Below are 21,010 nucleotides of genomic sequence, written 5' to 3' on the forward strand. Positions count from 1 at the left end.
TTCACAAAGGTTGCTTAGGAGAAGTCTCGGCAGTCGGTAGAGCCCCAGAAAGAGAAGGCACCGGAGGGGGATCATTCGGAGCCTCAGTACTGGACAGAACCCTAGAAGGATGAGGCATCAGAGGTTGATCATTTGGAGCTTCATTACGCGGTACAGCCCCAGAAGACGAAGGCAATAAATGCCTTTGGAACAAACCCACAAATCTCTGATGATCAAGTAAAACCTGACCATCAGATTCCTTCATCTGGTCAAGCTTCCTCTTCATGTTTGTAGCATAGTCATGTGCGAGCCGGTGCAACTGTTTATTCTCATGCTTGAGCCCTCTAATCTCCTGTTTGAGACTCATCACTTCAGCCGCCAATGATTCAACTTGGCGGGTTCGAGCAAATAGGCGTTGGGCCATATTAGACACAGAACCTGCACACTGAACACTAAGAGCCAGAGAATCCTTAACAGCCAACTCATCAGACCGTTTGGAAAGTAGTCTGTTATCTTTGGGAGTGAGAAGGTTCCTGGCCACTACCGCAGCGGTCATATCATTCTTCATCACGGAATCCCCAACGGTAAGAGGACCAGTAGGGGAGACGAAGGATGGGCGCCATATGTTGTCTGGAGAAGGCGGGGCTGCCTCTTCAACAAGGTTCAAGTCAAAACGACGGTCGGAGGGGCCAGACATTTTCAAAGGTGTAGAAAAGAGAAGAGGTCGGACAAATCAAGATCTTAGAAGTGCAAGAATGGAGCTTCTACTGGTGGATATTCAAGTGTGCTTTGGAACTTAATGTCAGCCTCTATAAAAATCTGCACTCGACGAAGCTTCAGAAATCGAAGAGGCGTTTGCTTTCTCAAAAGCTGGGCTGCTCAGAGACCACGAGGGTCGATCTCAGAAATCGAAGAGGCGTTTGCTTTCTCAAAAGCTGGGCTGCTCAAAGACCACGAAGGCCGATCTCAGAAATCGAAGAGGTTTGCTTTCTCAAAAGCTGGGCTGCTCAGAGACCACGAGGGTCGATCTCAGAAATCGAAGAGGTTTGCTTTCTCAAAAGCTGGGCTGCTCAGAGACCACGAGGGCCGATCTCAGAAATCGAAGAGGTTTGCTTTCTCAAAAGCTGGGCTGCTCAGAGACCACGAGGGTCAATCTCAGAAATCGAAGAGGCACCTACTTTTCCAGCCTTGTCAGCACCTGTCACACGCACACTCAGCTTTGCGGAAATTATGGGCATTCTGTCGAAGATTTCTGGCGAAGTAGAAAGCACATGAATCGTACTGTTCAATCACCCACTTCCCACACGCAACAGTAGCTCATGGGTACCACATATAACTTTGCCAAAGTTCTCTGACAAAGTTGAGACTACTTTTCCAGCCTTGTCAGCACCTGTCACACGCACACTCAGCTTTGCGGAAATTATGGGCATTCTGTCGAAGATTTCTGGCGAAGTAGAAAGCACATGAATCGTACTGTTCAATCACCCACTTCCCACACGCAACAGTAGCTCATGGGTACCACATATAACTTTGCCAAAGTTCTCTGACAAAGTCGAGACACGTGAAGCTTGCAACTCTCACTACATCGCTCTGACCAAGAAGGGTAAAAGAATAGCAAAGAAACAACACTAACAAAGTTTAGACACATAAATTTTGACGGCCTAGCTACCATATTATTACCCACAAGGGTAAAGGAACAGTACCACTGTTGGATAATTGGAAAGTCCCGGTGTGTCAACCTCTGTGCTTCATGGCAAGGTAGACTAGCAAACATGCCCAACCTTTACTCACATTCGAGAAAACACTCCCAACAAGATTGCTTGCCCCAAAATCGAAGAGGCATCGCCCTCCGAATCTCGAGAGCCAGACTCCCAACATGATTACTTTCTCAAAAATCGAAGAGAGGGTAAAGGAACAGTACCACTGCTGGATAATTTGAAAGTCCCTGTGTGTCATCCTCTGTGCTTCGTGGCAAGGTAGACTAGCAAACATGCCCAACCTTTACTCACATTCGAGAAAACACCCCCAACAAGATTGCTTGCTCCAAAATCGAAGAGGCACCGCCCTCCGAATCTCGAGAGCCAGACTCCTAACATGATTACTTTCTCAAAAATCGAAGAGAGGGTAAAGGAACAGTACCACTGCTGGATAATTGGAAAGTCCCTGTGTGTCAACCTCTGTGCTTCGTGGCAAGGTAGACTAGCAAACATGCCCAACCTTTACTCATATTCGAGAAAACACTCCCAACTCCCAACATGATCACTTTCTCAAAAATCGAAGACACCGTTCTCCGAATCTCGAGAGCCAGACCCCTAGCATGATTGCTTTCTCAAAAATCGAAGAGGCATCGTTCTCCGAATCTCGAGAGCCAGATCCCCGACAGGATTGCTTGTTCGAAAACCGAAGAGGCACCACTTTCCCAACTTCAAGAGCCGGATCTCCTTGGATAAAGTTTGTCTGTAATCTTCACACGCAACATCAGCTTTCCAGATACCACAGACCACTTTTTCAAAGTGCTCTGATAGAGTTAAAACTTGTGAAGCTGGCAGCTCCCACTACCGTGCTATGACCAAGCAGGGTAAAGGAATAGCATTATTACTTGATGTTAGGGAGACTTCTATATATGTCGACCTCCATCCCCAACGGACAGGCAGACCTGCAAAAATGCTCAACCCTTCCTCTTATCTGAGAGGGCACTCCCAACGAAGCCTTTCGAAATATTCAGCTTTCTTTCCCCCCGATAATACCTCTGTAAACAAGCTATACTAGAGCAAGAATATCTCATATCATCAGGGTTAAAAGCAAGAGTATCCCATATCATGCTTTTTCCCTGTCTTTTCCTTTGGCCTTGTTCTTACCTGCAAGACAAGGAGAAAGAGAGCAATCAGTCAGCACTTGGAATCAAGCTTCCAGCCAGGAACTGACTGCCTGGAACCCCTTACCCTGGCATTGCTCTCGAGTACTCATCTTCAACATCTTATGCTTCCAAGGAAGATACCGCATCTGCCTGAGGAACAGATAGGGCAAGTGAGAAGGATACAAGGAAGCATGTGGAGACAAGCGTAACAGCACACGTGCCGATACATCCACTACTCTGTCAAAAGCAAAAGTATCCCATATCAGCAGGGTCGAACGTACTCTAGATTTGATGGACTTGTTTTGACCCTCAAATTCTTCAGTCGGCCTTATACTTTGGAGGAAACCAGAAAACCCTCCAGCCCAGTTCAAGAATAAGCCTGTGGAAAGTTACTTCTTCAAAAGCAAAAGTATCCCATATCATCTCTTCTCATTTTTCTTCTCTTTATCCTTCATGCTGCCTGCAAGATAGGGAGAATGTGAACAATCAGCCGGAGCTCTGATTGCTTACCTTGTCTGTTACCTCTTTCAGCAGATCCCCTAGCTCGGCGACTTGGGGGACTCCTACTACATGGTTTGTATCGCGCTTGACCAAGCCTGAAACTACAAGTAAGCTTCAAGTGACATTGATACATTACCTTGTGCATCTCCACCAGTTACAGATACCACCCCTGGATGGAAGAAGAGTACTTCCAGAGAAGATTCCACATCTACCTATGAGACAGATAAGGAAAGTCAAGCCGATACCACACTCCGGGACTTAGAAGTTTCGTGGTTAAGAGATCATTCTCCCACAATATTTCCTAATGTCATTTGTACTAAATCATTCACTTGTACTCCCTAAAGGAGAGCTTGAACCTATGTACTTGTGTAAACCCTTCACAATTAATGAGAACTCCTCTATTCCGTGGACGTAGCCAATCTGGGTGAATCACGTACATCTTGTGTTTGCTTTCCTATCTCTATCCATTTATATACTTATCCACACTAATGACCGGAGCAATCTAGCGAAGATCACAAAAAGTGACCGTTTTCGCTACCTAGGATCTATCTTGCAAGAGAACGGAGAATTAGCTGGAGATCTCAACCATAGAATACAAGTTGGATGGATGAAGTGTAAGAGTGTATCCGGCGTGTTGTGTGATCGTCGTAGGCCACTGAAGCTCAAGGGAAAATTTTATAGGACGGCAATAAGGCCAACGATGTTGTATGGCACAGAATGTTGGGCCGTGAAGCATCAACACGTACACAAAATGGGTGTAGCGGAGATGAGGATGCTTCGTGGGATGTATGGGCACACGAGAAAGGATAAGATTGGGAATGAGGATATCCAAGGTAAAGTAGGAGTAGCCAAAATTGAAGGAAATATGAGAGAAAATCGGTTCCGGTGGTTTGGACATGTGCAAAGAAGGCCTACTGACGCTCCGGTTCGAAAATGTGACTACGGGACAGAAGTTCAGGGCCGAAGGGGTAGAGGAAGACCTAGGAAAACTTTGGAAGAGACCCTAAGAAAAGACTTGATTACTTGGATCTAACGGAGGACATGACACAAAACCGAGCGCAATGGCGTTCTAGGATTCATATAGCCGACCCCACTTAGTGGGAAAAGGCTTTGTTGTTGTTGTTGTTGTTGTTGTTGTTGTTGAAGAAGGAAAGGGACCCATAAAATCAATACCCCAAACATCGAAAATTTCAACATTTAGGATAGAAACCTGCGGCATTTGGTCCCTAGCACCAATGTTACCCATTCGTTGGCATTTATCACATGTTAAGCAAAAAGTTCTAGCATCCTTAAAAATACTAGGCCAATAAAATCCACATTGTAATACCTTAAGGGCAGTTCTTTGTGTGCCAAAGTGCCCACCACATGCATATGTGTGACAAAAACTTAAAATTGAATGAAATTCAGAATCATGCACACAACGACGAACAATTTGATCCGGGCAAAATTTCCACAAATATGGATCATCCCACACATAAAACCGTGCATCATGCCTAAGTTTATCACGTTGGTGCCTAGTGTAAGTGCTTGGAATTCGTTTTGTCACCAAAAAGTTCACCAAATCAGCATACCAAGGCTCACTAACCTTTATGGACAGCAATTGTTCATCGGGGAATGTCTCCAAAATCGGCAAAGCCTCCTCATTATGCACCATTCGGCTCAAGTGGTCAGCCACTACGTTCTCACTTCCCTTCTTGTCACGAATCTCTATGTCGAACTCTTGAAGTAGCAACATCCACCGAATTAGCCGTGGCTTGGCCTCCTTTTTGGTGAGCAAGTACTTCAATGCTGCATGGTCAGTGAAAACAATTACTTTAGTACCAATTAGATATGATCTAAACTTATCTAAAGCAAAAACAACGGCAAGAAGTTCTTTTTCTGTAGTGGAATAGTTCAATTGTGCATCATTCAACGTCCGTGAGGCATAGTAGATGACGTGTGGCTTTTTGTCCTTCCTTTGTCCCAAAACAACCCCTAAAGCGTAGTCGGACGCATCGCACATAAGCTCGAAAGGTAGGCTCCAATCTGGTGGAACAATGATGGGTGCCGTGGTTAACAACTCCTTGAGTTGATTTAATGATGCCGTGCACTCCTTGGTGAATTCAAACGCCACTTCTTTTTGTAGGAGACGGCAAAGAGGTTGTGCTATCTTCGAAAAATCTTTGATAAACCTACGATAAAATCCTGCATGACCAAGAAACGAACGAACCTCTCTAACCGAAGTCGGAGAGGGTAAGTGACGTACTAGATCTATTTTTGATTTATCCACCTCAATGCCGTTTTCAGAGATAATATGCCCTAAAACTATGCCTTGTTTTACCATAAAGTGACACTTTTCCCAATTTAAAACGAGGTTAGTTTCCATGCATCGTTTTAAGATTAATGTGAGATTTTCCAAGCAACCATCAAACGAATCGCCAAAGACACTAAAATCATCCATGAATACCTCAATAATCTTCTCAATAAAATCTGAAAAAATACTTACCATGCATCGTTGGAACGTGGCCGGTGCATTGCATAAACCGAATGGCATGCGGCGGTAAGCAAAAGTACCAAATGGGCACGTGAAGGTGGTCTTTTCTTGGTCTTCCGGAGCTATGACAATTTGATTATATCCCGAATAACCATCAAGAAAACAATAAAAAGAATGACCGGCTAACCTTTCTAGCATTTGATCAATGAATGGTAGTGGAAAGTGGTCCTTCCTTGTGGTGTTGTTGAGCTTCCTATAGTCAATGCATACTCTCCAACCTGTTTGAATACGGGTTGGCACAAGCTCGTCCTCGGCATTCTTCACCACAGTGACTCCGGACTTCTTTGGGACAACTTGAACCGGTGAGACCCAACGACTATCCGAAATTGGATAAATCACCCCACAATTGAGAAGCTTTATAATCTCCTTTTTCACGACTTCCATCATTGGAGGGTTCATTCGGCGTTGAGCCTCTCGAGTTGGTTTAGCCCCCTCCTCTAGAAAGATGCGATGCATGCACGTTGTAGGGCTAATTCCCTTAATATCGGCCAATGTCCATCCGATGGCTGTTTTGTGCTCTTTCAACACCCGAATCAACTTTTCTTCCTTTAATGCCGTGAGTGATGAAGAGACAATGATGGGCAACGTCTCTTCCTCTCCCAAGAATGCATACTTTAAATGATCCGGCAACGGTTTAAGCTCAAGAACGGGGGCCTGAATCACAGAAGGTAACAACGTATTAGTGGAAACGGGAATTGGAATTGGGTTAGACGGCTTACCATGATGTTTTGGCAATGATTCCAAGGCAGCCACAAGCTCGGCTTGTTCATCATTTGGTACGGCCATGTTGGGTTTTGTGCCAAATCCTTGTGCAATTGTCGTTTCGAGTGGATCGTCTTCCAACATATCAAGATAATCCTGCACCAATTCATCCAATATATCAATAGAAAAACAAGAATGATCATCTTTAGGAAATTTCATAGCTTCAAAAATGTTAAAGTTAATAATCTCCCCATCAAATTCCATTGTCAACGTCCCTTTGAACACATCGATCTTGGTGCGTGCTGTTTTCATGAATGGCCTCCCAAGTAGAATCGGCAATGGGGTGACATTTGGTGAGTCCTCCATCTCTAAAACGTAGAAATCAGCTGGAAATATCAAGTTATCCACCTGCACCAACACATCTTCCAAAACTCCTTTCGGATATGCATTAGAACGATCGGCTAATTGAATTATAACACCATCGTTTTTAAGCTCTCCTAAGTTCATGGATGCATATATTGAGTATGGCATGACATTAATTGAAGCTCCTAGATCTAACATAGCATGTTCAAATTTAGTATTGCCTATAACACATGGAATTGTAAAACTTCCCGGATCTTTGCATTTAGGAGGTAATTTTCTTTGCAAAACAGCGGAAACATTCTCACTTACCTGGACAACCTCTTTGTTTGAAATTCTCTTTCTTGTTGTACATAGTTCCTTCAAAAACTTGGCGTACCTAGGTACTTGCTTAATTGCGTCAAGGAGAGGTATATTGACTTGCACTTTCCGGAACGTCTCTAGAATGTCATTTTCAGCTTCTTCTTTCTTTGTTTGCTTGAACCTACTAGGAAAGGGGACATTCAAAGGAAAATCATTAGTAGGAATGGAATTGGACACGGTTGTACCTTTATTTGGCAGATTGGATGGCTTAGGAGCCATGGAGACTTGCGGCAAAGGAACCTCTTTCCTTGCCGTGGCCAACCCTTGTTCCTCCTCTTCAATTATCACTTCCTCCACCTTGTTTGGGGCTGATTTGGATGGTGGTGGGGCTGTTCCAACTTGTTTCCCGCTTCTTAACATGATTGCCTTGGCAGATTCAAAGCCTCCTTTTGGATTTGCAATGGTTGAGCTAAGCAACCTGCCTTGCTCTCGAAACTGCCCCATGAACTCGGCAATTTGCCCTACTTGTTTCTCCAACTCGTCCACCTTTTTGTCCCTATTTTGCATTCCCTGCGCCATAGAAGTTAGTAAATTAAAAATTTGATCATTATCAATAGACGAACCTGATTTTTGGGCAGGTTGTGCTTGGGGTTGAGTTGGTGCAAACGGCTTTTGATAGAAACCCGGGGGTTGTTGCCTAAATCCGCTTTGTTGTTGGCCTTGTTGGGGTTCTCGCCATTTGAAATTTGGATGATCACGCCAACCGGGATTGTAAGTATTGGAAAAGGGGTCATTCCTTGGTTGGTATTGGTTGCCAAATCCCACGGCATTGAGGGTCTCCCACCCTCCATTTTCTATCAACTGTGGGCACTTGTCCGTAAGGTGGCCTTGCATGGAACACACGCCACAAGCTGCCACGTTTTGCACTTTTGGACCTTCCACTACCTGAGAAAGCAAAGTAGTAAGGTTAGCCATTTGATTTTGAAGTTCGGTTATGGCACTTACCTCATTGACTTGATGTGGTCGTGGGTTACTCCTTTGTCCAACGCCTTCGTATTGTTTAGCATTCAACGCACGGTTGGAAATTAAAGTCTTTGCTGCCGTGGGGGTCTTGTCCACCAAGGCTCCTCCCGCCGAGGCATCTAGCATTTGACGTTCGATAGGTAGTAGCCCCTCGTAGAAGTATTGCAAAAGAAGTTCCTCCTTCATCTGATGCTGTGGACAAGAAGCAATAAGAGATTTAAAACGTTCATAATAAGTAGGAAAAGATTCACCTTCCTCTTGTTGAATTCCATTTATCCTTTTCCGTAAGAGGATGACTCGAGAAGTTGGGAAAAACTTCTCCAAGAAGGCCCGTTTCATGCTTTCCCATGATGTGACGGTTCCGGGCGCCAATTCGTACAACCAATCCTTCGCCTTTTCCAAGAGAGAAAAAGGGAAGGCTTTCATCTTCAAAATACTCCCATCGACATTGACGGGGGTCATGCTCGAACACACCACCTCGAATTCTTTCAAGTGTTTGTTAGGATCTTCCATGGACAACTCATGGTACTTTGGAATGTGGTGTAACAAGCTTGACTTCAATTCAAATTCTTCTGTCTTTCCTCGGGCTGCTGCGGGGTATTGGATACATGGAGGCGCGGCATTGTCCAATCCCGAGGCTGAAAGTTCTTTGATTGTTCGATTGTCCACCTCCATGTCTTTTTCTGCCTCCTCCTTTTCTTCAAATTCGGATTCAGAACTAGAACTAGGTGGATTAGGTTCTGGTACTTTCCTTTTCCTTCTCAAAGTTCGTTCAAAATTGTCGTCAAACTCCGATATATGTGCACGAACTGGTTGAGAACTACGAGTCATAAACTAGTACCTGAAATAAACAAAATCTAATAAAATTAAAACTAAAATTAAAACACACAAAAAAGAAATAAAAAGAAACAATGGGGATTTAGCAAAGTTGCTAATCCCCGGCAACGGCGCCAAAATTTGATGCGAAATATTATAAGCACACAAATTAAACCCTCTTTTTGACAATTGTAGTATAGATGTAAGTAGGGTATCGTTCTAAACCGGGGATTAGGAGGGCTTGCTAAAACCTCTAAACTGACTCAAAAACAAAAAGAAACAAAGTTAAAAATGTAAACCAAAGACTTTAAGAAAGTAAAAGGGGGATTTGGGTTTGGTGAAGTTGAAAGTAAAACAAATAAACTAAAACTTAAATAGATTTTTAAGTAGGCAGATTATAAAACGAATTTGAGAAATAAGATGATGGATGGATTAGTTAGAGGTCCGTTCTTCACACATGACACACTTGTACATGAATCGATTTCCAATTGCTTTTCAATAAACTATGATGCTCAACACCCCAGATTGACCGTGATACACAAATTAACCCTCAGATTTTCCTTTACTTATTGAATTGGATGAATGCATGCGACAATCCAAATTATTCTCTAAAAGTCCCCTATATGAATGCATAATAGAGATACAATCAAAGATCATTACGTTCAATGAAAATCATAAGTGTTGACGAGGCAATTGTAACTATGACTGCATGATACGTTTGTCAAGAATTCAATTAACGCGATTGTGACAAGCAACCTTCACTACTCATGAATATAAACTTGTAACAATTAGGTGAAACTCATTTATATTCTAGCATCTAATTCATGTATGAAAACTAAGTATGCATCCTTAATAAACATACAAGAATCAGTTATGAAGAAAATAGATAATTGAATTGCAATCACAACTTATCAAATCACAATTGGAAGAAATCAATTCATATCACAAGCATGTTCATGGCTTCAAATTTCCCCCTAACTAAACAGGGGTTTAGTTCCTCATGTTCACAAAACAAAGATAAATAGAATTATACATTGAAAACAAAAGAAAGAAAACACCTAAACGTTCCAACGATCCATGTTGGATAGCAAGCACATACAAGAACTTTCCTCTTCTTCTTTGTTGCAACACAAGGTTGGAGTGATGTTTTGAAGGGTTGGTTATGTGGAGGAACGGATGGGAAGGAGTTTAGATATGTAGGGAGAGGCAAGGCAAGGCTTGGAGAATGGTTAATTTCTGGATGATTTGAATGAGGTTGCTACCATGGTATTTATAGGAAAAGGATGGACTTGTTTAACACAAAATTCTGGTGGAATTGAGTAGGTGAGCACGGCAAGAGTGGGAATTGTTGGTGGGTTAGGTATTGAGTCATCCATTCACATGTCATGGTGAGTTAAGCATTGCATCATCCACTCACATGTCATGGTGATTTAAGCATTGCATCATCCACTCACATGTCATGGTGATTTAAGCATTGCATCATCACTCAAATTTCTGGTGAAAGTGAATCAATGCCCACGGCATTGAAGAATTTCTTGCTTTTGAGTGAAGTTTTGGTCAATCCTTCTAGAAATTTATCCCTTCTTGCAACTTGTATTTGTTTCACCAGATTTTTAGCATGTTCATAGCCTCTTTTGTCTTCAAATTTGTCCCTCCTCATGCCTCCATGCTTGCACAATCCAATCTTGGCCCAAAAATGCTCTAGAATGTTCCAAATTGCTCCTTTTTGCATACTTTGACAATAAAACCTGAAATTGCATGAAAATGACTTTAAACACTAAACTAACTAAGGAAAAATAACATAAATGCATGAGAACAAGCCAATTAAGTCGCATAAAAATGCTCCTATCACTGGCCAATCCATCGGCGACCATTTCTACCTGTTTTTCAATGTTCTAGACCTATTTTTATGCAGATTTTGCTCTTTGAAGCTCAAAGTTCGTTCCTGATGTCCATTACACTTCCACCACTCACTGAGATGCACTTCAGATGTGTTGCTCCACTCCAGATGACAATCCCGGCAAATTACCGACTTGACAGAGATACACTAAACAGATTACCTATTTGGCCATCCCGGTAACTTGGGACTCTTACACCTACTGCCCTTTCTTGCGGGCAGCCCAACAAGTGTGGTGGTATTTTTGAAGCAAAAAATAATTCCAAAAATCCAAAAGGCAACACGTGGACTTTTGCTCAAGAAAGACAAGATTGCCCTCATTAAATGGGTAGACTTCTTAGATACTCTCACACGCAGGTCAACATCCTTGGAAGTTTAACAGCAAACTACGACTACTTAAGGTTCCCCTACTCATTTGATGGAAAAGTCAAAGGCACTAAAGATAGAATTAATTACTAAATCATATCTCTAAAACAATTCCAATTGAAGATTAACCATATCAAGTTAGAAATCCCTATCACAATCAATTAGGGATATTCCCATCATCATTTCAAGATATTATCTCCTAATTAATATCTTGGAAATATCCTTTCATTGTGCAATAGGACGCCGCCACATATACGGCCAAACCTTATCACCATGGCCGACCACTACCTTTTATAAATACCCTCCTCACCTCCAAAATTTGGTAAGCTTTTGGTTACTATACAAGCCCTAAACCCTCGCTCTTTTCATAGAAACTAACTTAGGCATCAGAGATCCATTGGCCAAACCCCCATTCTCACACTGTATGTCCATATTTGCATGGACTTGAGGGTTGTGCGTCTTCCAAGAATCAACGACCATGGGGCATTTCGTGCAAATGATGCCACCATGTAGCGAGTCAACAAACCATTGACTATCACTCGCTTTTTGGTGACCAGGCAATTAAATAACCTAGATCCGCTTATGTGTAACCCGGTGATCTAGTTGCTCACCAACCCTTTACAGATCCCCCGAGCTTTGCTCTTCTTCCTAGTGGAGAGCTCTTCGTCTCTTAACTGCTACACGACCGTCAATAGTTCGTCAAGCAAAGTCATTTGAAATATTTAATATTGCTAAAATAATTGGTTGGAAATAAAGTTTCCCAATGAAACTTTGGAATATTTCATCGCTAGCCTATTTTTGGGGGCAAATTTGAATTTTTGGGAAAATTTTGAGGGGAAATTTTAGGCTTTGCCTAACGAAGTTGTGTTATGCCCCGACGAGTACTCATAATTCGTTAGGCAAATTGAAAAAAAAAATCAATTTTTTAATACTAAATTCAAACAGTTAAAAAATCATTGAATTTGATGATCATGTCAATTTATTGTGTGATTTTACTCTCATTTTAGTGTGTGAATCATAGGATGCGTGTTCCATCAAAATAATAGATTTCAAACACTTGGAACTTATTCTATACTTCTGTTAAATAGAACTTAATCTTTAGTTTTATCCACTAGTGTAAATATTTTAAATTGATGATCGGGTTCGTTCCTTGTACTCTTTTAGGCTCAAGGATTGTATTTGTAAAAAAAAACATCAAGATCGGAGTTAAAACAGCCATTGAACCGAGATTTTTCGTCTCTAACTACCGAATGATTTCATACAGTTACATAATCTCCAAACGTCTGCTTTTAGTGTTTTTAGCTGATGACGGTATGAGACCTCGAAGTATATACAAAAATGTATGACGATTGGATCGTGAAAACTAGTTTCGTAGAATGAGTGTATTGTCAAAATAATAGATTCCAAAACACTTAAAGTGGAGAGAATGAGATTTTCAAAACCGTGGATTTGAGTGAAAAATGGAAGACAAATGGGTGTTTATAAAGTAGAGGTGGAGATGAATCCAACGGTAGGGATGGAAGTAAAGTATAGGTGTTGTTTTCACATATCTAGATATGGGATCCCTGAAATGTGCAAATATGGACTTCGCTTGTACTCATCATGGCTCATGCACTAAATGCTATCAGTTAATGTTGTGATACAAGACAAATATGATTGTACATTGGCTTATGTATTTATTGATCATGACGGTTGTATCTTCTCCATGTTCTTTTACATTCATGACATCCGAGTAACTTTTCGTCATCACCTTCTTTGGCATAGAGAAATTACTCAAGTCCTCCACACAACGATCCTAATATCCCTTCCAACTAGTAGTTATAATATTACCATTAGAAATCTTATAGCTGATGTGAACCTGCACAATTGCTTCAACTATTTCCTCTTCTAGTACTAACTCCTCTGATTTTTATCATCAATTCTACTCCCTAGACCTCCATAACTGAAGGTGCACCTCCTTCCCCTACCTAGTCATGTGGGCCAAGACACCATCATCTCCACAGCCATGACTTTGTTGCTGTTGTTTTTTTATGAGAAACTTGGGGACCTTTTGCAACGTGGTAAAACGGTAGGGTTTCACAACTAGACATTAGCACATCTACCACGACAAATTTACCACAGGCTTTATGCACTTGTTATAAAAAGTGAACATTTATCACGGTCTTAATCAGCACGTTGTGGATAATAATATTTTACAACAAACAAGTAGTGGCCCGTTATAATAAAACAATTTAATACCACAGACTTAATCAGCATGTTGTAAAAATATTAAACCACCACAGATCTTGAACCATGGTAATATTTTTTAAACCACATTTAATCTTCGTGGTAGATAAAAAAAATTCAATGTGGTGAAATTACACGCATCATTAAAAAAAATTAGGAGGTGGAATTGAAAATTTTTCTAAAATTTTAAATCTTTGAAATTTCACTGTACTGCTGCAATTCTCAAAATTAAGTGAAATCCTTCATTTCCTATTACTTTTTTTTTTGGAGAAAATTTCCTATTACTTTACCTCTCTTTCTCACAAACTTTTCTCCCATTTTTCTGTCTTCTCTCCACTCATCGCCTCTCTCCATCCATGACTCCTCACCTCACCACCACCACCAATTTCTTCCCCTCATGATGTCACCCACTCAAAAACCTCCCACTCTCCTCCTACAATAGCATCAGCAATCCAACAAATCAACCCCAACACAACCTCCATGCGCTCTCTTCCTTAGCCCCACCGCAACGGCGGCAACCAACCCTTCACCATGTCGCTCCAGAAACTAAGGCACTTCAACTAGAACGAACATATTTGTAGTGGGAGCAAATGCAATAATGGTGCTACACTCTCTTCGCAGAGGTGGTCCACCTATGGTTCGATTGGTCATGACTAGGTCCTTTATTTTCTCAATCTCTCTAATTATTCTTAATTAATTTTTAAAATTATGAGTAATTGTAGCAATAATTTTAAGTTGTTGTTAATGATTCTTATTTTCCGAGTTGATAGTATTTCGATTTCTAAATCTTATCTGTTTTCCTTTCATTCAAGTTCTTCTCGTATGGAATCTCACTCTCTCTCTCTACTAACCGATTGTTTAATTTCGAAAATCTAAATTTCTTTTGTTCAATCTCTTATTAGAAATTCAAAATCTAGGTTTTGGTATTTATTCTTTGTCCAATCTCTTATAAGAAATTTGCCTCTTATGGTTACTGAAGATGAGATTGAGGAGGAGTTTAAAAACTTTGGTCAAATTATATATGATGAGGGCTGGCAAGGTGAGTTTGTCTCTCAAACTATGAATTGGATTGGAGCTAAAGTAGAAATTGGTGCATGCAGGAAATTGGAGTATGCTACTCTTTTGTTGAATGTGAAGACATTGTTGGCGTTCACAATGCACTCAAGTTTTGATTTTTTTTTTTTTTTTTTGTGATAAGTTGTTAAGTTTTTTGCTTTTCTTTCAAACTGTTCATTGGATTCAAGCAAATTTCTTGTTATTTGTTGGAAGTCCTATCAGTTCTCATATGTAGTTATGTCTATTGTGAATTCTTAAGGCATATTGCATTTATCTTTGGGTATTCAATTGTTAGAGTTCGCATACTTACACTTGCATTACTGTCAACATTGATGATCTATTTGCCTTTGTATTTGCCTTATTACAATTTTTTGGGTTTGTGCTTATAATTTGTACCTCTATACTTAAATATGTGTGGGGTTTGGTATTGCGGCGTTTCTAAGGCCATTTGGTTGAAGATGAATGCTTGAATATTTCAATGCTAAGTGTTATTTGGATATTTTGTTGGCTAGGTCAGTTATTAGACAATCTCTATGGGATTCAGTATCGAGAATTAAAGATCATTCCATTATTTTTCTGTTAATGTGGATTGATGGCCTATTGTTTCTTCAATCTTCTTTCTTCTAAGAAGTCATTCAGATGTCAAGGTTTTCATGGAATCAATTCATTTCTATTCATGAGCTTAATAAGTCTACTGGCATAGCCAGAATTTAGAGTGTTATATACCAAATTGTTCAGCATCTGTTTTCTTAGAAGTAATCATTTGATCAACTTATTTTTCCTTATGTGTTTAGGTGAATTATTCAGCCAAGAGGAAGGGACAGTGGTAGCGACGTTTATCAAATTATGAATCTTTTTCATACAATTCAAGGAAAAGTGAAGTCTTTTAAGTGACAATTTGTTTGTAAATGGAGACGTATTTCAGACTTAGTAGATAGTTTCAAAATTCAAACTCATCTAACGGTGATAAATAGGATGGTGAGCATACACCACATAAATGGTGGTGAGCGAAAATGCACTCTTCTTAGGTTAGCTCATTGATTTTAAATGTGATTTTTTATGTAATTATTATATTGTAGTAAATGTGCAATCTTGTATATAAATATTACATTTATTAAATAAAAATATATATCTTTTATTTTTATTTTTATTTTTTTTTAGTTTGGGAAATTTTTTATAACAACCATTAGTCGTGGTCATTTTGTAATCCACAACAGCCATAGTGCACGTGGTGTTAGGTCCCGGTTTACCACAGGCACAATTCGTGGTTGTATCACATTTGACAACGGGCATAGCTCGTGGTAGAAACTGGGACTTTTTATCACAATGCCCGTGGTGGATTGTAATCTACCACGGGCATTGACCGTGATAGATGAGCTTTTTTCTTCTAATTTGGGTAGTGGGAAAAGAGGTATTGTAGCAAATAGTAGTGGTTGTTTGATGGAAGTTCATCGGGTAAGGTTGGTCACCCTAAACCCTAAAACTTAATTAAGCCTAAGACGTAATTAAGCCTTTACACGACAAAACTTTTTCAAGTTCGTCGAGTAAAATTTCACTAGCTTCCTAGCATTTTTTTCCCTTGGCGCCACATGTTCCTTGGCACCAAATGTTTGCCCGATGCATAAGTCTCCGTCGTGCAAAGCCTCTGAAAAAACAAAAATATTGACCATGTTTGCCCAACCAAGGTGCTTTTTTTAAAAAAAAATTATTATTTTTAATAATTTTACTTATTTAGTGTATTTTTTAAACTAATACCTATATTTTTTTGTCTATTTTAGAACAACTTCAAGATCGAACTGAAAAAGCCAGGTATGTCTGACTACATAACCTTGTTGTGGACTCAGGGATTTACATAGTGGATGCACGTGTTTTGTAGGCACTACAAGACTTTTGAAGCTAATGACATCCACCTCATAATTTTGAGCATAGGATGGACGAGTAACACTGGCACTGTAGTTAATTTTAGAATTTATAATTTCTAGAGATGGACGTCTTACAAAGTGAAGCAGTTGGATTTACTTAGCGACAATGGCCACCAACAATAAATTTGTTTTTGAATTTTAATATAAGTGCTATGAAAATTTTAGTTTTAATAATTAAATAGTTTTTTTATATTGTCATTTGAGATTATTATAGTAAAATTTAATTAATTTAAGCTAAATATAATTAATATTATTTTTTAAAAACATACTCAGTTTGCCCAATGAAAAAAGTCGTGGACCAAGTATTTTTTATATTTTTAAATTTGTTTCCTTTATAAAGCTTAGCAGACAAAAAATACAAGAAAGGATCCTCACTTGATCCTCTTTGTAAGGATTCCGGAGATTCTCAAATCACATCCGTTCATTGTACATCGTGCAGTCATAAATTATTGTAAATTTTTTATATAAAATTGAATATAAACAGTGTCTGACGAAAATTGATCACACGATGCACGATAAACGAATGTGATTGAAGAATCTCCGGGATCCTCACAAAAAGGATCCAGCAAGGATCATCTGTCACATCCCGGCCCGGGTCCACCACATCACGGGCCCGTTCCACCATCGTAGCGCGATATTGTCCGCTTTGGGCTTACCATTCCCTCATGGTTTTGTTTTTGGGAACTCACAAGCAACTTCCCAGTGGGTCACCCATCCTGAGAGTGCTCTCACACGCTACTCGCTTAACTTTGGAGTTCCGATGGAACCCGAAGCCAGTGAGCTCCCAAAAGGCCTCGTGCTAGGTAGGGATAGGAATATACATCTGCCTCGGACCGGGATGTGACATCATCTCTCAAAAAATACAATCTCAAATATAATTTATTATTTTTTTGTTATTTTTTTGTAGAAATACAATTTTGGTTGATGAAATTTTCTAGTCAGGCATCTCAGATTCTTTGAGCAAAGTTTTACTTGACGAAAGTTTCATTGGAATATTGGTCGGGAAACGTTATTTATCCGAAAAAGTTTTGTCAGGCATACCCTTGGGCGATGAAATCTTATTTTGCCCGACCAAATTATTTCGTTAGGAAGGGTTTTTTGTTTTATTGGGTAATGTTAGTACAAACTTCCTTGACTTTTCGTTTTGAAGAGGATTGTGCGACGGCGACTACGGTAATGCAGGTGATGGTGATGATGGGCGGTGGCATTAGCGTTGTTGGTGGTGGGGTAACGGTGGAAGCCATGCTAGAAGGTGGTGCAGACAATTAATGGTGGAAAAAATAATATTAATGTCATGATGGGGGTGGGGGTAACGGTTGTGGCGGCAGCGATGTGGTAGAAGGGGTGGTACTAGTAGTGGTTACGTGGTGAGGGAGGCAGCGGCGGTGGCGACGAGAACAACCATTACAAAAAATATGGACAATGCGCACAATAAATTATTTGTGCCCTTTGAGGCCAAAGGACACCAACATCTATACCCATAAACTAATAGCAATAGTGCAGCAACTAATATATTATGTGTGCCCTCTAAGAGGGTTGCCTTTGACCATTGGGAACAATATGACCTTTTGTGCTCAAAGAGGTAAGCATTGTGCCTCTTTTTTGACACCCGTGTCAGATGCCTTACCCAAGTCATGTTAGCACAATTTTGTTATTGTGCCTAATAGGTTTAGTATATAATAAAAAAAATTCAAATATTACAAAATAAAATCAAATAGTAGTACCATCAATAAGAAATTATTAATACATATAGTGAAAACAAGTCCTAATACATCTTTTCTTCCATGAAAAACTCAACTAAACCTAAGAATCTAACAATGTAACAAATACCATTACTCTTTGAGTTCCTCGCAAGCCAAACAACCCTCAACCACCGCAAACAACCTTCAGCCCCTGGCTCTAGCCTCTGAAAATGAACGAGTAAGAAATGCATCGAGCAGTAAAAGAAGTGATGCTGATGCACTGCTACTTTGTTATACCAAATTACAGCAGACAAAATATGCAACTAAAATGAGTAGCTAAACTATCGTCCCTAGCAAACAAGTACAAAACATTATTTCTAAGAAAGATAGTATCTGCTAAAAACCTTGTAGGTTCTACAAAGCACAAGCTAATAAATAAGTATATTGAAATCTAACCTTGCTTATAATCAAGTAGGTTCTAGCTTTAGTGCTGTCTTTCATGCTTCTACTTGGCAGGGGAACTACACAACATTCAACAATATAACATACAAGATCATCGTAACTTATCATTTATTAGTTTATAAGTTGGAGGAGACGTGAAAGACTCTACAACAAACAGTTTATAACCTCAGAATAGCAATGCAAAATTTAAAAACTACGATTTCATTCTACTTATAGCTGTTTCTTTTCAAACACTATGTAGCAAGTGTCGACACAAACGCCAATCACATAGTAAATTCAACTCCAAAAACATTTCGAGCAAAAAATTGAGGCACCAATCACATAGTAAATTCAACTCCAATAACATTTCGAACAAGAAATTGAGCCAACAGCGGTTCAGATACAAAATGATTAAGGAAACCAAAGACATGCAACATAATTTAGGGAAGTTTTAACTAAAAAAAACCAGAAGCTTATCAAATTACTAATAGTGGAAATGCTGCATAATTTACCAGATTATCAAATTTACAGTCCCATAAAGCAAAAATCAAGATAATAAACTATTTTTAATTGCCCAAATCCTAATATTTCATATAAATGTGGAAATCATGGAAATTCTATAATCCTAAAATTCCAACGTTCTCTATGAGGATAACTTTGAGCTTCACACTCACACAGCAAGGATAAATTGGGAAACATGCAAGCTATTCAACTGTGTTATCAAATTAGAATCCTTCATAATGTGTTGTTGGAAGGCTTTTAGGTTTACCTCAGACCCATCTGGAGGCCACACGCTGGCCACTGCAGTGCCACGCGGAGCAAACACGCCGCAAGTACAGCCTGCATTCGCCTTTTCTGACGAGGCCAAGAGTGGCCGATTTCTGGGAAACCTTCCAGAGCTCGATTTGAGCTCATTTGTCCGAGTCGATATGTGCTAAACCTTCACCAAAATATGCATGGAGTACATGAGTACGATCCTAAACAACGAATGGAAACAATACATGAATACAAGCCTAAACAACGATTGGAAACCATTTAAGGTGTTTTCGAAGCTAACCTTTGCTGGAATCGACGATATTTATCATCGGGAATGATAGGGATTTTTACCACCTACAAAAGTAGGGATAAAAACACTTAAAAATACTTGTAAGAGTACAAGGTTGTCGAAGTATAGCGGCTCAAGTAAAGTCGTTTTCCACAGAGATTGAATGAATAATTTGTATTTATACTAATCCTTAGCTAATTATTTAGAATAAAGTTGTGAAAAGGCTGATTTTGAAATTTAAAATAATAAAAACAAATTTAAATTAAAGACAATTAAATAAATTGACTAGAGAACAATTTAAAGAAAATCAATTTGTATAAGTCCTAGGGTTCAGCCATCACCATTACAATCCTATGCAATTCTACTAATTACTTATGAATTTCCACATACATGCTTTGAAGGTTAGGTTTTCCTAATGCATATTTTCCTGATGATGTTCAAGCAAAAATGTATATCTAACATGCAACCCGTCTGTGATGTTCAGATCAAAAATAAACATGCAAGACTCATTAAGCTTTGTGAAAACCCTTTGAAAAACCACACAACCCTTAAGAGCGTGATGTTCATCTTAAGTGAACTTACAATTACTAATCACAAGAAGCCCTCCTCAATTTCAGGGTGATATTCCAACAGAAATTGCATCAAATTACTTGTCTAAAAATCCTAATGGACGCAAATCACTAAAACAATTAGATAGTTTTAATCGCGGTGATTAATAATTGAAAGCAAACATGCATCCATTCATAAGCAAATTAGTAAAATCACATATTCATGCTAAGGCTCATGGCTTCACCCTAGCAAAAGAACTTAGTTACGAACAATCATAAAACAAAATATTATTGAGAATAAGGATAGAAAATACCTAGAAAATAAATTTGAAAAAACTCTCTAAAGTGTGCATGTGTTTCCTCCTCTCTTTCCCTTCTAACCCTAACAGCTAAAAAGTCTTATTTATACTACTACAAAATAAAACCCTAAAAGGTCTTAGAATAAAACTAGGAAACATAATAAAATAATAAAACAGAAAATAAAAGGTTTCCTATTTGAACTAAAATTCGGACTTCTAGAAAAATCAGACTTTTGACTGACGAAATCAACTCCGATTTGGTCCCAAAATGTCTCTTTTGAAAGCTTAGGTCGTCCCCTACAAATCCTCAGAAGAATCTTCCTTAAAATATGCCATCTTGACCTCCAAAATACCCAAAACGTCAAGAAATGTCAATCTGGGAAATCTGTGCGCTAGGCCTTTATTTCATTTCCATGGTCAAACGGCTGGGTAGAAAAATCTTAAACTTTGATAC

The sequence above is a fragment of the Malus domestica genome, chromosome 06 (genome assembly GCF_042453785.1).
Source record: "Malus domestica chromosome 06, GDT2T_hap1".
NCBI classification, from domain to species: Eukaryota; Viridiplantae; Streptophyta; class Magnoliopsida; order Rosales; family Rosaceae; genus Malus; species Malus domestica.